The sequence below is a fragment of the Carcharodon carcharias genome, chromosome 11 (assembly GCF_017639515.1).
Source record: "Carcharodon carcharias isolate sCarCar2 chromosome 11, sCarCar2.pri, whole genome shotgun sequence".
In the NCBI taxonomy this organism is placed as follows: domain Eukaryota; kingdom Metazoa; phylum Chordata; class Chondrichthyes; order Lamniformes; family Lamnidae; genus Carcharodon; species Carcharodon carcharias.
The window spans coordinates 116,118,020-116,139,969 of NC_054477.1; the positions used below are offsets into that span (position 1 = coordinate 116,118,020).

The window sequence follows — 21,950 nt, forward strand, 5'->3', positions numbered from 1 at the left end:
AAGCGCATCGTACTGTCTGATCCACTGCAGGTGGTGGCAGGGACTTCCCAGGTGTTCAGCATTTGGAGGGCTGCTGGAGGCCAGAAAGTTGCTGAGTTCAAGTCAGATGACAAGCCGCTGGACTCGGTCATGTCACAGTTGCTGGAGCTGCAAAAGCAAACTCAGGAACATCAGGAAGGGAGGTCCGCTGCAGTCCTCAGATTGCAAGGCACAATGGAGCGTTCACTCTGATGTGAAAGTACTGGCATGCCAATGCACTGCGGTCAACACTTGGAGGATGGAGGCTGCCATGGAGACCATGGTCCAGGATGTCACTCCTGCACTACTGCTCAGGCTCAACTCCATCGCTGATGCCATAGTTGGCCCCCAACAGTGTGTATGCGAGAGAGTGCTGGGCAGCTCAGTCTCACTCCAGCTACCCCTTCCCCTCAATAAATCAGCCAGGGGCCCTTGGGCACCCACAGGGAAGAGGATCAGCAGACATACCCCCTGGTCATCCATCCAGGAGACTCTGGGAGTATCTAGCCCATCCAAATTGCCTCTGCCTGCAACCTCATCAGCTCCAGCTCCACAGGTCGAGGAGGGTGCCGCTGGCCACTACCACAAAGCAGGACCCCGAAAACAGACCAGGGCCATCCAGGTCTTGGCCCACCAGAGGACTCCCACCAGGGTTATCGCAGACAATTTGTAGCCTCTGTGGATGGCCGGGAGCATCAAGACGTAGCGACAGAGTTAGGAAAGTTAAGAAAATGTAACTCTTTCAAGTTAAAACAATTAAACTAAATTAACAAAATTAGGATAAATCAAGCACAGCCCCTAATTCAGGTCAACTGTGAAACTAAGAACAAAGTTTAAAGTAAACTTACAAACTTTAAACCAAAATTTAATTAAAGGCGTCAATAAAACACCCCAGTCCCCGCGGTGCCCACCGAGCACGGAAGGCCTCGAGAGTGCCGGCAGAAAGCCTACTGCACCTGGTATTCCCAGGCAGTCTCCCATCCAAGTAACCAGGCCTGAGTCTGCTTAGCTTCCGAGATCAGACAAGATCGGGCGTTTTCAGACTAGTATGGCCATTTAAGAAAATTGCAACTCTTTCAAGTACAAACCCGTTTCCATCTGTTATTCAGATGAAGTTACATTGTTTCATAGTTTGCCATTGTGAGATTTGAACTCTTGATCTTGGGGTTACAAACCCAGTACCATAATCACTTGGCTATTTAGGCCAAGCATTTAAGAACATTGTAACTCTTTTGTGTACAAACCTGTTTCCATCTGTTTCAGATGAAGTTATATTGCTTACCAGTGTGAAATTTGAACTCTTGATCTTGGGGTTACAAACCCAGTACCATAACCACTTGGCTATTGCACAGCTTGGGCATAGATGTTAATCACTTGTACATACTGTTCACTATTGTCAATGAACTCCCAAGAATGTCTCCCTGCTTATGGCTCTTTGTTCTAATGAGAGGTGTTCATGTCACTCTGAGTGAAATCTTTCTGCACAAGATAAAGGCAGGTGTCTCAGTGCAGGGCCTCTTCCTTGTGCTTTGTGCAGCCATCATTCCAAAGTGATGAAAACAAAAAAACTGCGGATGCTGGAAATCCAAAACAAAAACAGAATTACCTGGAAAAGCTCAGCAGGTCTGGCAGCATCAGCGGAGAAGAAAAGAGTTGACGTTTCGAGTCCTCATGACCCTTCGACAGAACTTGAGTGAATCCAAGCCAGAACAAAGTGATGGTCCGTGTCCGGCCTCAGATTCCCTGGACACATTCCTGATGCCTGCACCTTGGAGGTGCTGGTCATTGCTGCCAGAATGTTGTGGGCAGGCATCACAGAGTTCCGTCATTCTCTCTGTGTGCTCTCAGCACCTTTAAAGTGGAGCTGACCCCTATCTCTTATGCATCTGTGACCAGTGACGCTGTGCTGCTTAAGGGGTCAGGTGATGAAGGCGGACAAAGCATCTGATGCTTTTAAAGTTTCATGGCTGCATCTCTATGATATGACTCTGATGATGGACTGAAAGCTAGCTGCCCTTGGCCAGACAGGAGTCAGACATTTTCAGAGGCTATGTGAAGATCTATGGGTGTCCTCACTGCATGACATCATCATCCTCCTGCAATGGAGCTACAATTAGAGCCTCCACTCCATCTCCATGATAGGAGCATTATCACAGAAGGTATGTGTGTTGCCATAAGCAAGACTGGAGTTAAACTTTCACAGACGCAATGTGAGGACCTATGGTGTCTCCTCACTGCAGGTCGTCATCATCCTCCACATACGTAGCAGCCCTGAGGGCCTCCCGAGTGTGCCTGCCTTGTCTGGCCAGTGTGAGGGCCTCATCCCTTTCATCATCGCCTTCGAGGACCTCCTCACCCTCATCTCCATAGGCATCCTCCTCATTGGAGGAGAGCTCTGCCAACTCCATCTCCTCCTCAGCCAGCTCCTATCCCCATTGCAGTGCCAGGTCGTAAAGCGCACAGCAGACATTGACAATGCATGACATCCTCTGTGGACTGTATTGCAGGGCTCCACCCGACCAGTCCAGGCATCGGAACCTCATTTTCAGCATTCTGGTGGCCTGCTCCACCAGGTTGCGAGTTGCAGCATGAGCCTCATTATACTTTTGTTCTGCTGCAGTCTGAGGCCGCTGCACAGGTGTCATCAGCCATGGCTTCTGGAATCCCCTGTAGTTGACATAGTTGACTGCGTGTTGCGATGGAGATCTGAGCACCACGTGAGTGCAGTCGATGGCACCCTGCACCTGTGGGAAACCCAAGATCTGGGCAAATCCAATCGCTCTTGCATCCTGGCTGTCCTGGTCCTGGGCGAAGTACACAAAGTTGTGTACTCTTGTGAAGATGGCATCTGTGACCTCATGGATGCATTTGTGGGTGGAGGCTTGTGATATCCCACAAGGTCACCAGTAGAGCACCGAAAGGAGCCGCTGGTGTAAAAATTGAGTGCCACGGTCACTTTCATGGCAGCTGGCAGTGGATGCCCTCTATGTCCCCATGGTGCAAAATCCTGCAGTAGGTGGCAGATGTGACTGACCAGTTCCCTAGACATGCGCAGTCTTCGGCGACCCTAGTTCTCGGTCATTTGCAGGAATGAAAGGCAGAGTCTAGAGACCCTGGGTCTAGCTAGGTGCCGACCAGCTACGGATCGCTGTGTCTCTTCAGCAGCATGTGCACGAATCCCAGCAGCCCCTTCTGCCAGAGGGTGCTGCTCCTCCCTCTGTGCAACCAGTCACTTCAGTCACTCTCTTGTCAGTCATCTTTGCTCTTTGTACGCCATGAAGTATACAACAAGGTCACCAGGTTCTATGATCCTGATGTACTCCTCCTGCAGGATGAAAGAAATGTGTGGGTTATCATGGGTGTACTAAGAACCTGCCTTGGTTAAGTGTGAAGGCCCCTTAATACATCCCGGAGACTGCCGGCCAGCACTTGGATGACCAGAGATTAGTGCGCAGCATGGTTGCCCAAAACACCACTCACCTCCATTGCACTCCACCTGACCGCTTTGCTCACTGGACTGCATGCTGTGCTGTCAGCTCAGGCGCAGGCATTCCCCTGACCCACACTGCAAGGCTGCACTGTTAGCTTGAACCATAGGGGTGGCTGGTCCAACCAGGATGATGACAATGCAATGGGTTATGAGTGCCCACACCAATGACTGCTCCATGGCCAGCTTTAGATCAGAGATTCTGCAGTTCACTTAAATGCTCATTACTTTGCGGCCTGTGCCTAAGGGCTGAAAAGCTCTGGAGCACTTGGTGGCATTTTGATGCCTCCCCGTTGCTTGAGTGGACAGAGAAGCTGGAGGTCCGACTGCAAAAGTCATACGGACTCGAAACATTTACTGTCTTTCTCTCCGCAGAAGCTGTCAGACCTGCTAAGTTTTACCAGCTATTTTTATTTTTGTTTCAGATTTCCAGCATCCGCAGTATTTTGCTTTTATCCAATCATAACAATGTGGCTGCACCTGAACTGTCTCAGCTGCAGAGGAATGGTCAACTGCAGGGCAGCTCCTGCCCCTCCCACAAGTGGCTTCAACATTGCACCCACCACACCGTCTCCCCATAACATGCCTCAACCTTGACATCCAACAGGCGACTCAGGTGAGCACTCCGCAATGTTACTGTGCAGTCACCTCCGAGTTCCCCTGAAAGTGCAGCCCACCAAGTGCACGCCATTTATATGCTGTTGTGAAACACATCGGCAAATAACCTCTCCGATGTGGGCAGATGATCCAGCGGGTGGGGGAGGGGGGGGGGTGTTGGTGGGGGGAACAATTCCGGTGGGCTGGCCTTATAATGATATGCTGATGTATTACAATGAGGTTCCCGACGTCCGATGGTGGGAAACACGGCCTGCCATTGGCCGGCAGAACGGACGATTGCAAATTGGTTTCATGGTGTCGTGAAACCGATTTTTGTCCTTCTCACCATATTGTCCGCTGAACATGCCCGACGCAAGTGGGCACGGAAAATCCCGGCCACATTGTGCAGGCGTGATGTCCTCACCATTGTACAAGTTCCAGGGTGACATGAGTTGACACGATGCAGCAACATTCTCAGGGGCCAGAACTTACTGAACAGCAAACAGTCATTGGAATGAAATAAGGCTGGGAGTAGCCTTGAGATTGCTAAGATCTTGGCCATCCCTGTTGAGGGTGCAGGTAGAGGGGCTGTGTGAGGGGCTGTAAAATTGAGGTCTGAGTTTTTATGATGAGTAATATGCATTTAAGGGATAGCAGCATGACATCACTAGAAGGGAAATGTATCATGTGATCCAATCTTAGTTTTACTCTTTCTTTTTTGTGGGGTACACACACAGTTCTGATGTCTTTGAGCTTTATACCTATGTATAACTGTTCTCATGAATGAGATAAATGAACCCACAATATGTTTACCCAATCCTTTATGAGTAATTGGTGCCTTGTGACTTGTACAGTAAGTAAGTCCAAGGTATTAAATCATTACAATAATACGACATGATGATCAGTGGTGGTAAGACAAGTGGCAGCAAGATTAAGTACAGGTACAACATGGTGAAAAGCCTTAGGTTGTGCTACATTTAGACTGTAGCCCCTGAGCTGGGCTTCTATGCTGTGTGGTAACCTGCTGCATGTTCACTTCAAAGAATGCAGCCACATGCTGGAAGAGTAAAGGAAGTCTGAGCTAAGAGACTCCTCAGAGCTGGGTCTTCACACAGCAGATCATGATGGCAATGGATCGTGCAATCAGTTGGGAGTTTACTGAGGGTTTCTTCATACTGGGTCAACTTTCACCAGGGCAATAACCTATTATCCAGGAATGACAGTAAATACTCACAGGTCAAAGTTTAGCCAACAATTCCAGTGCTGTTAATGAGTTCTTCACAATACTTCCTCTGAATTTTGCTGCTTCAAGATGATGATGGAGCGATTTTTTTTGGTCCTGAGATGGGGGTTTCACTTCTGAACACTACAACACTCTTTCGGCTGGCATGGGTAATGTCCCCATTACCTCACCATAGCAATAGCATTGCTGGGCTCTGCCGGTTAAGAGGCAGGATTGCAACGTAAGGAAATCTCCCGACTCCCATCTCAAACATGAAAATCTGGCCCTGGGATTTAGAGTAATAATTTTACTCATGTTTAGATAAGCAATATACTACAGGGCAATTTTACAAATGCACACCCTTGGTGTAGAGCCATGCCTACCCCGGAATGTACCTCAGGAAACTGCATGCAGAATCCCTCGTGAACTCCCATAGTGCAAGATCATAGGGAATAATCCTGTGATTTCCCCTCACAAGCTGTTGCAACTGTTAGACATTGTGCTGGAAATACGCACTCAAAACATTGGCCCCTACACATTTGAATGTAAAATATGGCCCTATCAAGTCCAGCAGCAATGATCCACAGTTTGCATCATGAAAATTTACAAACTAACCTCCAGGGTCACAATGGTATATTCTCATTTTATAAGATGCAGATATGGTGACTCTGTACATTTGGAAATTTAAAACAACCCCACAAAATGTCTGATGAATCCTAACAATCTTAGTCCATTACTATGACTACTAACACCCCGGCTAAGTTTTAATTTCAACACTAAAGATAATGAAGAAAGAAATAAAACATGCTGAGTTTGCTCAGCATGTCCATACCACAACTAGCATATGTGCTCAGGCTGCCGTAATACATCATATTGCATCCAACTAACATGACACACAACTTTTGTCACTCGTGCTACATGCTCAGGTTCACAGCTAGTGAGAAAAACTGTATCACGCTGATCTAGCAACAATATCCTGTCGATTCTCTCTCTCCAAACTAATCTAAAATGTGTTTTTCCAATGAATGCATGGAGACGTGGGGAATTGTATTTTTTAAAGGATTGTAAGTGCATCTGCTGAGAGGTGAACAGGAAATCCAGAACTCTGAGTGTTAATTTCATAACAGAAGACATGACAGACTGCTACAACTGATCATTCCACTAGATACACAGCATGCAATCTCCAACGTTCATCCAGAAATATGAGATTATTGAAAATTCCAAGCACAAAGCATGCAAAATTATGGAGAAAACCAAATGAAAAGCAGAATGATGAAGCTGTTAAGGTCCCAACCACCAAAGGTTCATCAGGATTTACTTCCTCATGCTAGCTTTATTTCATAGATTTGGATTTTAAAAAAATTCTTTTTCTAAAATTCATTCACGGGATGTGGGCTTCGCTAGCTGGGCCAGCATTTATTGCCCATCCCTAGCTGCTCTTGAGAAGGTGGTGATGAGCTGTCTTCTTGAACCGTTGCAGTCCATGTGGTGCGTGTACACCCATGTTGCTGTTAGGAAGGGAGTTCCAGGATTTTGACCCAGCGACAGTGAAGGAGCAGCGATATATTTCCAATTCAGGATGGTGAGTGACTTGGAGGGGAACTTCCAGGTGGTGGTGTTCCAATCTATCTGCTGCCCTTGTCCTTCTAGGTGGTAGTGGATGTGGGTTTGGAAGGTGCTGTCTACGGAGCCTTGTTGAATTCCTGCACATCACATCTAAATAAATATAGTAAGCATTTCCAACACTGCGCTTTATAATTAGCTTAATTGTGAAGATGACTGAATATTCCTTCACCTCAGATATTCTTTCAGCAGTTTAAATGCAACAATGTTACCAAGTCTTCCAGGAATTATAATGTTGATTTACAAGGCCATAATTTTAATATACCGCTTTCTCGACGAAAACACTGGGTAAACAACCTGTGGAGAAAATGTCAAATTTCATTTATATAACACTTTTAACATTGCAAAACTTTTCATGAAACTTCCCACCTGGGACTCAGATCTGTGCTAGAGTTTGAGGGGACTAGAAGCGACAGACAAAGTCATTGTTGGACAGGTAAGCCTTATGGGGGGATCTGGTTTGTGCACAGCTTGATGTAGGAGAGGCAGTGTGACAACAAATTGACAGTCATAAAATGTAGAGTGTCTATGAAGAAATAAAATTGCATATGGTGAGAATACATTTCAAGCTAATACCTTGTCATTCCCAAAATTGTTTGACACACCTCATCTTGGGTATAATTTTCGAGAAAATAATCTCTAATTCTAATTAAGCAGGATATGACAAACATTTGGCAAACTTATTTAGTCACATATCATTGAGCTAAAATACTGAAGACGTTGGAAATCTGAAAGCTGATGAGAAAAAGCTGGAAATACTTAGCAGGCCAGGCAGCATCGGTGGCGAGAGAAACAGGTTTTCTAATTAACCTTTATTATTACAGCTTATTATCTTTGGAAATTAATCGTAGGTCACACTATATTAGCAGGACAAGCACATTCTATATTGACATTTGTTATTTGGAAAATAATTTACCCTGTGGCCATAAACATCAAGAAATGAACAAATATTTTTGCTTCTGTGTTCACTATAGAGGATACAAAAAATATTCCAGTAATAGCGGCAAATCAGGAGATGAACAGGAGAAAGGAACTTGGTGAAATTGAAATCACTAGGGAAATGGTACTGAGCAAATTAATGGAGCTGCAGGCTGACAAGTCTCCAGGTCCCTACAGATTACATCCTAGGATCTTAAAAGAGGTGGCTAATGAGGTTATTGATGCACTGGTGTTAATTTTCCAAAATTTGCAACATTCTGGAAAGGTTCCTTCAGATTGGAAAGTAGCAAATATAACACCTCTATTCAAGAAGGGAAGGAGGCAGAAAACAGGAAACAATAGGCCAGTTAGCTTCACGTATGTTGTGGGAACGTTATTAGATTCGATCATTAAGGAGGTTTTGGCTGGGCACTTAGAAGAGCTCAAGGCAATAGAGAAGAGTCAGCATGGTTTTGTGAAAGGAAAATCATGTTTAACCAATTCATTGGAGTTTTTTGAAGGAATAACATGTGCAGTGGATAAAGGGGAGCCTGTAGACGTACTGTACTTGGATTTCCGGATAAGGTGTCACATCAAAGATTACTATGGAAACTAAAAACGCATGATGAAGTGAGTAACATATTAGCATGGGTAGAAGATTGGCTGGCTGGCAGAAAGCAGAGAGTATGCATAAATGGATCTTTTTCTGATTGGCAGGATATGATGATTGGAGTCCCACAGGAGTCTGTACTGGGGCCTCAACTTTTTATGATTTACGTCAATGACTTAGATGAGGGGAATGGAGACACGGTAGCTAAATTTGCAAATGATACAAAGATAGGTAAGAAAGTATGTTGTGAAGAGGAAATGAGTAGGTTGCAAATGGATATAGATAGGTTGTGAGTAGTCAAAGATCTGGCAAATGGAGTTTAATGTGGGAAAATGTGAAGTTGTTCATCTTGGCAGGAAGAACAAAAAAGCAGAGAATGGCTGCATAATTTTGAGGTGCAAAGGGATCTAGGTGTTCTAGTACATGAGCCATAAAAAGTTAGTATACAGGTACAGCAAGTAATTAAGAAGGCTAAAGGAATGCTATCCTTTATTATGGGAGGGATTGAACATAAAAGCAAGGATGTTATGTTTCAGTTATACTGGGCATTGGTGAGACTGCACCTCGAATACTGTGTGCAGTTTTGGGCTCCTTATTTAAGGAAGGATGTAAATGCATTGGAGGCGGTTGAAAGGAGGTTTACTAGATCGATACCTGGAATGAGCGGGTTGTCTTATGAGGAAAGTTTGGACAGACTGGGCTTGTTTCCACTGTAGTTTATAAGAGTAAGGGGTGATTTGATTGAAGTATACAAGATCCTGAACAAGGCCTTGACAAGGTGGACGTGGAAAGGATGTTTTCTCTTGTGGGTGAGTCCAGAACTAGGGGGCACTGTTTTAAAATTAAGGGTTGCCCTTTTAGGGCAGAAATGATGAGAATTTTTTTTCTCTCAGCGGGCTGTGTGACTTTGGAATTCTCTGCCTCAGAAGGTGGTGGAGGTGGGGGTCATTGATATTTTTAAGGTGGAAGTAGATAGATTCTTGTTAGGCAAGGGAATAAGACCATAAGACATAGGAGCAGAAGTTAGGCCATTCGGCCCATCGAGTCTGCTCCACCATTCAATCATGGCTGATAAGTTTCTCAACCCCATTCTCCCGCCTTCTCCCCATAACCTTTGATCCCTTTACCAATCTAGAACCTATCTATCTCGGTCTTAAATACACTCAATGACCTGGCCTCCACAGCCTTCTGTGGCAATGAATTCCATAGATTCACCACTCTCTGGCTAAAGAAGTTTCTCCTCATCTCTGTTCTAAAAAGTCTTCCCTTTACTCTGAGGCTGTGCCCTTGGGTCCTAGTCTCTCCTACTAATGGAAACATCTTCCCCACATCCATTCTATCCAGGCCTTTCAGTATTCTGTAAGTTTCAGTCAGATCCCCCCTCATCCTTCTAAACTCCATCGAGGAATCAGAGGCTTTTGGAGTTAGATGGGAACGTGGAAATCGAAACACAAGAAGATCAGCCATGATCTTATTGAATGGCGGAGCAGACTCGAGGAGCCGAATGGTTTACTCCTGTTCCTATTTCTTATGTTCTTACTACCAATTTAATACAATACTTATATCACCCCAGTACCAGTTTAAACTACTGCCTCAGGTTAGAGAAAAGAAAACTTAAAACACACAAATCACCTGCCTATTCACCTAAAGAATGCCTCTTAACTTCAGCTTTCAGGCCTTATTATCACGACGCCATCTTTTGGGTCACTTCTTAAAAGACCAGAACAGCACCTGCTCCCTCAATGCACTTCCTCCCTCAGTTACCAAATTCTCAGAGTTAAGTACTCGGCCTCGCTGCACTCAGACAAAGCTGCACCTTTATGTTACTTACTTTGTGTGCCTGCTACTTAATTAACTGACTACAGCTGGCTCTCAGCAGGGAGCTTGTTTACCACTGATAAGATTGAAAGAAACCATAATTTGCTGTTACAGTTAGTTAAATGCTAAATGCTACCTTGACAAGATATTATGAAGTGATCATCTCTTAAAATTCCCTCACTTACCAAATTCCCAGAGTTAAGCACTCAGCTTTGATGCATTCAGACAATATTGCAACTTTTTGCTACTTGTTTACAGATTCCTGTGAAGCTGGAGAGAATTCAAGGGGGTGGGAGGTGTGAGGTGGAGATTGCGAGAGGATAGAATAGAAATGTTGTAGGAGATTCCATAATTAAGGTGATAGATATCATCTTCTGTCGAAGTCTCCAAGGAGGGGATGATCTTATTTTTAGCCTAATCCTTTTCCTGTGTGTGTCACCTGCCTGGTGAAAAGGTAAAGGACAACTCAGGACAACTGGAGAAAAACTCAGAAATGGAGGGGGCAACTCCAATTGTCGTGGTCCATGTTAGAGCCAATGACATAAGGTAGAACAAGGAGGTCCTGCTAATGGAACATCCAAATTAAGAAGCAATTAAAAATAAAATAGGGCAACACAGGCGGTTATCTCAGAATCACTACCTGAGTCACATGGTAATTGGATTAGGGAAGCAAATCAGGAAGGTGAATATTAGGCAGACAGAGTGTTGTGAGAAGGCAGGAATCCATCTCATGTGACACTGGTACCAGTACTGGGACAGGAAAGAGCTATAATGCTGGGATAAGCTCCACATGAATAGGAATGGGACCAAAGTCCCAGTAGACAGGACAAATAGGGACGTGTCCAGACTAATAAGATGGTGAGAGGGTTATCATGCAAATAATGTAAGACTAGAGTTAAAAGAAAGAGATGGGATTAAAGGGCAGACCAAGGTAAGGTATAAAGATAATATAAATGGTCATAAACAAAACCTCATTTGGCATACTTGGCTGAAAGCCCAGACATCCATTAGTCTGTTATAACAGGTGCACACAAGGGAAAACATGGCTTAATTGACAGCTTGTTCTCTTAGATCAATTTTGACAATGGCTCAATGATTATTTACACAAGATAAAGAGATGTGAAGCACTTGTAGTTTGTGCTATTGATACTTTAATGGTCATTTATAGGGTTGTAGCAACAGCAGAAAACAAAAACAGAATTACCTGGAAAAACTCAGCAGGTCTGCCGGCATCGGCGGAGAAGAAAAGAGTTGACGTTTCGAGTCCTCATGACCCTTCAACAGAACGGTTCTGTTGGAGGGTCATGAGGACTTGAAACGTCAACTCTTTTCTTCTCCGCCGATGCTGCCAGACCTGCTGAGTTTTTCCAGGTAATTCTGTTTTTGTTTTGGATTTCCAGCATCCACAGTTTTTTTGTTTTTATCTCTGTAGCAACAGCAGGTTTTGCAAGAAAGTTATGAATGGCTATTTTTTAAACACCTTTAAGAATCTGTGAGTAAGCACCTTTTCCACATCTGCCATTGTTATCATAGGTCCATTGGTTCAGTACGGAGTGTATACTTGGTGAATGGATATGGAAGTGCTATTAGTTGGCATGGAGGGTATGAGGGGCCATTGGGAGTGTGTGGAGGCATGAGATGGCATGGAGGACAAGTTATCTTTCAAAAGGTTCTCTCATCTAGACTATGGCTCATGACACCTCTGAGGGTGTGAACCATCAGTTCTTGAAAAGCTGGCCCGTCTCCAAGAAAATTGCAGGGGGCTAGGAAGTGTCTATCCCCACAATGGAACCAGCCAGGTCCACAGTACAGGGTGCAGGCTCGCTATCAGAATTGGGGGTAGCAGAAATGGGGATGGGAATCTCAGAATCAGGTCCGCGGAGATCTGCAAAGATCTGTGGAGTGTCGCTGACTCCATGAAAATCCAGACCATAATATCTCTTGCCTTCCACCTTATGAGGCCTTCCTTTTGTTCTTTCCTTCCCTCCTCCCCTTCCCTAGATCTGTACTTTTAAAAACCTGTGAGATCTGTAATGTTTCCCAGTTCAGACAGAAGATCATAGACCTAAAATATTCATTCTGTTTCTCTTTCCACTGATGCTGCTAGGCCTGCTGAGTATTTCCAGCATTTTAAGATTCCTGATCCTTATATTCCTGAAAACTGTTTCTCCTCAGCAGAATTAATCTTCGACAGCTTCCAAGATTTGGGAGCATGTGGAATGAGTAACTCACTATGAATACAAAGGTATTTTAGGAGCTACAACTTGCATTCAGGCGGCACCTTTAACATAGAAAAACATCCCCTGGTGCTTGACCGGAGAGTAATCAAACATAATTTGACAGTGAGCTAGATTAGGAGATAGTAGAACAGGTAGAACAAAAGCTTGGTCAAGAAGGTAGGTGGTAAAGAATGTCTTAAGGAAGGAGAGAGAGATGAAGAGGCAGAAATGTTTAAAGAAGTTATTCCAGAGCTTGGGAATTGTCACCAATGGAGAGGGAGAAGACATTGCATATGTATTAAAAGCTAGAATTGGGGGAATGCAGAGCTCTTTAAGGGTTTAAGCCTCTGATGTGTACTTTCTTTCAAAAAAGGGCATGGCCTCCATCGAAAACAAGTGCATATCAGAGGCAGAGAGAAAACACAAGGGCCAGGATTTTCCTGTTGTCAGGCAGGCTCAGCGGGGGTGAGCAGGAGCGGCCGTGAATCGGACTGCCTCAGAACTACCGCAGGGAGCCGAAGTTTTTTGAACATAAAAAAATAAAGAATTTAAAAATGTTAATAACATGTCCCCTCATGTGACTCTGTCATACTAGCAGGGACAGGTTATAAATTAGTTTGAACATTTTTTATTTGTTTTTAAATCACGATCGAAACCTCATCCTGCCTATGGATGAGGTTTCCCAAAAAATCCAAAAGCTGCTTAGTCTTTTCGGCTGCTCACCAACTGTAAGCTTGGGCGGGCAGCAAAAAATTTCATTTCATTACAACTTTAATGGCCTTAATAGGCTTGTTAATTGCCAGCGGGCATGCTGCCAACTTCCGTGCGCGCCCACTGACAGAAATATCACATGAGTGCGCAATGACAGCGGGACACTCGCCCGACATCATCGCACATCATTTTATGTTCATTCAGGTCAGGCTCGTGCCTGCCCGATGAGCACAAATTCTGTCCGAAGAGAGGAAATCCTGAAGAAATAGCTCATCCAAAACGCAATCATCTGTGATATCCTGTTCTATTTGCAGCAGAACCTTCTAGGCCTTAAGAGTCTTATGTGCCCACCATAACCCACCAAACACCCAGATATCTTGAAAGATGAAGATTAAGACTGGAGGAGGTTACAGAGATAAGAAGGAGCAAGAAGGAGCAAATCCAGGAGGGATTTGAATACAAGGATGAGGATTTTGAAATTGAAAAGTTGCTGGATCAAGAACCAATGTAGATTAACAAGCACAACAGCAATGAGTGGATGGGATTTGGTGCAAGTTAGAATATGGGTACCAGAGTTATGGATGAACTGAAGTTAGTGGTGGATGGAAGGTGGGAGCCAGATTGGGAAGTATTAGAGTAGTTGAATTTTTCTGATGTACAAATATGGTCAATATTCAATGATTAGTGAAATCCTGAAATATATTCTGTAATTCTTTGTCTCATTTTAATTGTGATATTGGGCATCAGAAACATACGCAGATAACATGGCTATAAGGGTACATTTTGGGAGGCAAAACTCCCATTGCACAGTGTCACTTCAAGATTGAGTGTAAACCGGATGACTAGAAATACAGGCTAGCTGAACACTACTTGAAAGGTGAGCACAAAATTCGGAGCTTTAGAAAATGGGTGTGATCTGTGCCCAACTCACCGATCTCAGTGAGAAAACCTCCATAACTGAAACATCATCTTCCAGAATTTAACCTGTGATAATTCCTTTCTGAATTTTGAAAAGGAAATTGAAAAGGTGAATGTATAATTTTTACCCCTGTTTCCAATTTTCTCCCCTTTCCCCTCCTGCCATGTAGGTAGTAACTCAGGATCGGGTTTGATGCCAAAATGATAACTGTATTTCAGTACCTCAGTTAACAGCCAAGATGGTGAATGTTAACAGAATAATCGGCCACTAGAGCATTATCTCTGAGCCAAATCCTGTCCTTACTGGGCAGTTATATACACTTATTGATAGCCGGAGTTGCTGGACAGTGATTAAGCGCAGTGTTCATTTTTTTCCCCCTAAGCTTCTCTGCTTGAGAGCTGAGGCCCTTTGTTGCAGTAGCACAGGCCAGGGGTTAAAGCTGTGATTATTCTGGACTATGTAGCCCATGACAAAATCATGCGGCTGCATTTAATCAATGATTGCTTCCTTTTAAAAATAGTTGCAATATTTATACAATGATAATCTAATAAAACTTTACATAAATTTGCAATAGAACACTAAAGTAGAAAAACAGCTGTCTGTGAAAAAGTAAGTTGAAACCTGACCAGTTATTTTCTTTTTTACAAAATATATTTATTTTTCCTTTTATTTTGCCTTTGAAGAATTTACTTGACAAAACAAAGTAAAAACTAATTGTCCAAATATCTTGCTTGATCCCATGAAAACCTTCTGAAATTGACAAAATGTGTCTGCACTTTAGTATGTAGTTAAGTCTTTTCACACTGGGGTAATAATTGAGTCCTTTTTAAATGTCATTAAAATGATAGCTGGTTTTGTAAAGGTGATTGGGAAGGTTAAGACTCCTTTTATTGGCTAGGCTGTGGCACACTCAAAATATTTATTCAATCAATACCACAGAACAATCATCAATTCTATATCAAGTGCAAAAGATTAAATCTGATTTACCCAAGGAATATAGTTTCCCACACAGAGAGAGTTCTGGGGTTTCAATTCATAGGCACACAGTGCAATATCATTCAGTATTAATTCTCAATAAATTTTAATCATATTTTGCTAAATATTTCAGAGATCATTCATAGGCAGGTCTGAAACTTGAATCTGTTGTAACAGGAAACAGATTGCTGCGCCAAAGTACGGGTGAAATCTCAAACGGTTCAGAGACTTTTGACAAAGTAGATTTTTAAAATGTGAGTTAGATGACCTCTAGTTGGATTTAAATAAGAGTTAGTGCAATTAAAAATAAACTTGTGCGCAGGTAGCAGCTGCAATTGATTTTCATAGGTCGACTGCATAGTGCCTTACAGCTAAATTACATTTTCATCAAAAGCCTTTAGGGTAAGTTTTGCAACACTCCACTCCAAGTGCATTGTCTCACTTGATGGCTGGGTCGATTGGACTGTCGAGTGCAGAAATCAGAGTGCCAAATTTACGTTGCTCCTGTGTTTCCAGTCACGAAACCGACTGACCAGAAGGTTGCTGATCTCCGTGTCGCATGAACAGACTCTCCACATTAAGAGCAGATACTTGCAATATTTACTATACTGTGTCATTTTTCTGATTTACATTAAGTATTAATATCGTAGATAATTAATTAAATATAAAGAAATTTGCTTTTGACCAAAAACAGACCCGCAGCAGCCACAGAAAATTATTACAAAGCTAAAATACTGCAGAAGCTGGAAATCTGAAATAAAAACAGAAATTCCTGGAAATACTCAGCACGTCAGACAGCATCTGTGGAGAAACAGACTTATCGGCCCAGGTCTTTTGGTCAGCATTGTTACTGCGTGCATTCATGTTGCTCGCAATGATTTCTGCGACTGGACCCTCCACAATTTTTCAGCCTGGACTTCCGATTCTGGCTGAAGCATCAATGGTCAGCACGAAAACCCACAGAAAGACCCTCAAATGCAAGAAAAAATGGATGAAAACAGGACTCGCCTTTCTTCACAACGGTAGCTACCTTATTCAGCAAACTTTTTTAAAGGTTTCAAGTCCTTCGGTAAGTGAGCGCTCTCGTGAGTGGCTGAGTGGAGGAATAGATGACTCGATGAGTGGGTGAATAGGCTTATGGGTGTAGGGTTATTGGGTGAATGCTTGAGTGGGTGAGTCGGTGAGTGGATGTGTGAGTGAGTCGGTGAATGGATGACTGGATGAGTGGGTGAATGAATGACTGAATGTGTGGGTGAGTGGGTGAATGGGGTATGGGTGAATTGGTGAATGGTTGAGTGGGTGAGTCAGAAAGTGGGGGCTGCAGGCTGTCAAATCCCAAGGCCCAGATGACTTTCACCCTAAGGCCTAGAAAGAAGTGGCTAGTGAGATAGTTGATGCTTTGGTTTTAGATTTCCAAAAGTCCCGAGATTCAGGGAAGGTTCCATTAGGTTGGAAAATAGCAAATATAACTCCTTTATTGAAAATGAGAGGGAGACAGAAAGCAGGAAACTACAGGCCAGTTAGCCTAACATCTGTCATAGGGAAAATGTTAGAAGCTATAATTAAAGATGTTATAGCAGGGCACTTAGAAAATCGTAGGCGGAATCATCCCAGATTTCCATTAAGTGAGACTTTTTATCCACCATGATGGCAGGTTTTCACGCTTATCGTTCCAAACTTGTCATGTTATTTATGCATTGCTGGGAAATACGCAGATTTGATGGCGGACTGGATCTCAGTTAACCAGCTGCCGTCACTTCACTGGGCACTATATTTAAAGTTCAGCGAACGCACCACATCTCAGTTCTTCCAGCCCATGACTGCTGCAGGGAAGATATCAACGAAAGGCAAAAAGACTGCAGTATCCAGGTTTAACGATGGGTCACTGGAATGACTTTTGTATCTGCAGAGGCCCGCTGGGATGTTCTATACCCCCGCTCTGCCCGTAGGGTGGGCAGCGGAGTGACTAGCCAGGCTTGGGCGGTGATGGCAGCAGTGATCAGTGCCAAAAGCCTTTAAAAGAGGACCACCACCCAGTGCTGCAAGAGGATGAGTGATCTCCGTTCTGCCAGGGTAAGTCACTCTTCTCATCACTCTCAACGCACACACTCACAAACCCATGACACATCCACAGGGCTCACTCATTGCCCGTTCAAGGCATATCACCATTCACTTCTTCACACTCACCGTCATTACCTTCATCTATTCATGGGATTGTTCACCACACACACATGCCACACATACTTACATCTGGCCTGGCAGGCATCCTGCTTACATTTTCTCCATCTCTATTCATGCAGGGAAAGCTGGCACACAACAATAGAGAGAGGTCACAGAAAAGTGGAGGAATGCCTGAACTCACGGACTTTGAAAACAGAGCCATCCAACTGGCCAACAACAACCTGGACCGGTCCTGTGCTGATGATGGGGTCATTGGTGCTCTACCAAGTGAGGATCCAGCTGTGCAACATCCATCAGACAACCATGCTGTGAGTGATGTGTCCTGTTTCACAGGCCACTGCCATGCACTAATTACCTCCCTTTGCTTTCACAGGCACATCTGCGAAACAGCCGACGGAGTCCATGACCAGGGGCCACTAATCAAGCCCCGAAGAAACCACTGCAGATGATTCTGAAGGCACACTCTTTGAAGACTAGTCACAGTGCTCACCCAAACCCTCCACCAGTGCAGAGACACACACCTCAAGTGGGACCTAGCTTTAGAATAGCCTCAGGATCATAATCTGGTGAGCACATCGCACTGCCTGATCTACAGCAGGTAGCGGAGACAGGGACTTCCCAGGTCCCCGGCACTCAGAGGACTGCTGGCTGCCAGAAATTTGCTGAGTCCGAGTAAGATGACGAACCTCTGGACTTGGTCATGTCACAGTTTCTGAAATTGCAAAGGCAAGCTCAGGAGCATCCCTCAGATTGCAAGGCACAATGGAGGAGTCTGTCGGACTTCACTCTGAGGTGATAGCGCCAGCATGCCAACACACTGAAGTCAAGACTGGTAGAATGGCGGCCGCCATGGAGACCTTGGGTCCAGGATGTTGCTACTGCAATGCTGCGTAGCCTCAAATCCATCGCTGGTGCAATAGTTGACCCCCAACAGTGTGTATGAGAGAGGGGTGCAGGGCACTTCAGCTACCCCTTCTCCTCAAGGAGTCAGCCTGGGGCCCTCGGGCACCCATAGGGATGGGGATCAGCAGGTGCACAACCTATGCCCGTCGACGCAGGTGACTCCAGGAGCATCCGGCCCATCTGAATCCCCCCTTCGTGTTACCTTAGCAACTCCAGCTCCACAAGCCGAAGTGGGTGCCACTGCCACACAATAGGACCCAGAAAGCAGACCCTCCAGGTCTCCACCCTCCAGAGGACACCCAATAAGGCCATCACAGACAGTGATGACAGTGGCAATCAGCAGGCTGCCTCCACCCCTGCTGTGGATATCCAGGGAGCATCAAGACGTAGCAGCAAATTTAGGAAAGTTAGGAAGAACTAGTTGTATCGCCTGGTTACCGGTGTTAATTACTTGCACATTCTGTTCACTACTGTCAAGAAACTCCAAAGAATGTCTCCCTGCCTATGGTTCCTTGTTCTGATGAGCAGTGTACATGTCATTCAGAAGAGAAACCTTACTGCACAAGATAAAGGCAGGTGTCTCAGTGTAGGGTCTCTTCCCTATGCTCTGTGAAGCCTTCAGACCGAAGTGATGGTCCGGCCTCATACCCCTTGAATGCCTGCACCTCAACAGTGCATGTCATTGTTGCCAGAATGTTATGGGCAGGCGTCACAGAGTTCCGTCATTCTCTCTGTGTGCTCTCAGCACCTTTAAGGTGGGGCTAGCCCCCATCTCTTCAGCATCTGTAACCAGTGACATTGTGCTCCTGAAGGGTTCAGGTGCTGAAGGTGGACAAAGGATCAGATGCTTCTTAAGTTTTATGGCTGCATCTCTATGATATGACCCTGATCACAGAGCGCAAGACAGGAGTCAGACATTCTCAGAGGCTATGTGAGGATCTATGGAGGGTCCTCACTGCATGTCGTCATCATCCTCCTGGAATTGAGCGACTGTTAGGGCCTCCACTCTATCTCCATTACAGGAGCATTATCACAGAGGTTATGTGCACCGCCACAAGCCAGACTGGAGTCAAACATTCAAAGATGCAATGTGAGAGTCTACGATGCCTCCTTACTGCATGTCATCATCATCCTCCACAAACCTAGCAGCGATGAGGGTCTCCTGAGTGCACCTGCCTCGCCCGGCCAGTGCAAGGGCCTCATCCCTGTCATCGTTGCCTTCGAGGACATTCTCACTCTCATTCCTGTTGGCATCCTCCTCATCCGAGGAGACCTCCAACGCCTGTATCTCCTCCTCAGCCAGCTCCTCTCCCCATTGCAGCAGGTTGTAAAGGGCACAGCCAACAATGACGATGCGTGACACACTCTGCTGACTGTATTGCAGGGCTCCATCAGACTGGTCCAGGCACCGGAACTGCAACTTCAGCATCCCGATGGTTTGCTCCACCAAGTTGTAGCATGAGACTCATTGTACCTTCACTCTGCTGCAGTCTGAGGCTGCTGCACGGGTGTCATCAGCCACAGCATCTGCGGGTGACCCTCGTTCCTGAGGAGCCAACCCTGCAGCCTCTGTGGACCCTGGAAGACCTCAGCAATCTGTGACCATCTGAGGATGTAAGAGTTGTGCACACTCCTTGGAAACCATGTACACATCTGCAGGATGCGTTTCTGGTGTTGGCACACCACCTGCACATTCAGTGAATGAAATCCCTTGTGGTTGATATAGTTGACCACGTGTTGCGACAGAGACATGAGCGCCACGTGAATGCAGTCATTTGCACCTGGTACCTCTGGGAAACCTGAGATCTGGGCAAATCCAATCGCTCTTGGATTCTGGCTGTCTGGGCGAAATGCATGAAGTTGTGTGCCCTCACAAAGGTGGCATCTGTGACCTCATGGATGCATTTGTGGGTGGCGGATTGTGAAATCCCACAGAGGTCACCTGTGGAGCCCTGAAAGAAGCCACTGGCATAGAAATTGAGCGCCGCAGTCACTTTCACAGCCACTGGCAGTGGATGCCCTCCATGTCCCCATGGCGTTAAATCCTCTAGCAGGTGGCAAATGTGACCAACCGGTTCCGTAGACATGCGCAGTCTTCGGCGACATTGGTTCTTGGAAATCTGCAGTAATGAAAGGCAGAGATTGTACAATGTAAGCAGTCATCCAACTGTTCTGCAGTACACTAAAATGCTCAAGACTTTGCAGTCTGTGCTGGGAGAGGCGAAGAGCTCTAAAGCACTTGGAGGCACTTTGATGACTCTGTATTGCTTTAGTGGACAGATAAGCTAGAAGCCGGACTTCAATCATATGAATGATAATCCCTGGCTGTCACTAGGTACCGACCTGGCTCGCTGTGACTCTTCGGTGTTGTGTGCAGGAGCCCCAGTCGTCCATTCTTTGAGAGACTGCTGGTCCTCCTCTGTGCAGCCAGGAGCCTCAGTCACTATCTCCTCCATCGTCTTTGCTCTCTGTTGGCCGTCAGACGTACAGCTAAACCACTTGGATGGCCAGAGATTACTACGTTGCATGGTTGCGCGAGACCGTTCCAGCTCCACCCCACTCTACCCGACTGATTGGCTGCAGCTTTGTCCATTGGACTGCATGCTGTGCTGTCAGCTCAGGCACAGGCATTCCCCTGACCCACACTGCAAGGCTGCACTGTTAGCTTGAACCATCGGGGAGACTGGTCCAAACAGAAATGTTGACATTGCAAGGGGCTGTGGGCACCTCCACCAGTGACTACTCCATGGCCAGCTTTAGCAAGGAGATTGCACAATGTAAGCAGTCATCCAACTGTTCTGCAGTCCACTAAAATGCTCAAGACTTTGCAGTCTGTGCTGGGGGAGGTGAAAAGCTCTGGAGCACTTAGTGGCACTTTGATGCCTCTGCATTGCTTTAATAGACAGATAAGCTAGAGGCCCGACTCCAATCATATGAATGGCTGCACTTGAAACGTCTCAGTTGTAAAGGAATAGCCACTTTACATAAGGTGTCCATAAAGCGTGGCCACTTCCCTCACCCACCATACCCCCCACCCCAAATGCTTTTATGCTATTTTCAACATCAAGGCAGCCCTTGCCCTTGCCCCCCTCACAAGTTGCCTCAATGGCAGGGCTGCCCTTGCCCTCCCCCTAAGTCGCCTCAATGCCACTGCCCCCCCCCCCCCCCCCCCCCCCCCCCCCCACCAACCACAAGCATCCTCAACTTCATGGCAGCCCTTGCTACCCACCCCCACCACACCGCAACCTGCCTCAAGCTTGAACTCCAACAGGCAATCCTGGTGAGCTCTGCACATCATTGCTGTGCACTCACCTCTGCATTTCCCTCAAAGTGCAGCCTGCCAAGTGCACCCCTTTTATATGCTGTTGTGAAACACGCTTTCCAGCTGACATGGATGGACGAATCCAGCAGGCTGGCCTAATAATGATATGTAGATGTATTACAATGAGGTTCCCTACATTCAATGGCAGGAAACGCGGCCCACCATAGGCGGGCTGAGCACACGGTTGCAAACTGGTTTCACGTCATCATGAAACCAATTGCGCCATATTGTCTGCTCACATCAGCAGGCACGGAAAATCCCGGCCCATGTTTAACCAATTTATTGTAGTTCTTTGAAGAACTCACATGTACTGTGGATAAAGGGGAACCAGTGGAAGTACTGTACTTAGATTTCCAGAAGACATTTGATAAAGTGCCACATCAAAGATTATTGCAGAAAATAAAAACTCACAGGGGAGAATTTTCTC

The 21,950-nt window shown here is 45.5% G+C and overlaps 1 pseudogene; it reads right to left on the bottom strand.

Moving 5' to 3' along the window:
• Nucleotides 1–962: 962 nt before the first annotated feature.
• Nucleotides 963–1,078, bottom strand: LOC121284512 (annotated as a pseudogene).
• Between the last annotated feature and the right edge of the window lie 20,872 nt (nucleotides 1,079–21,950).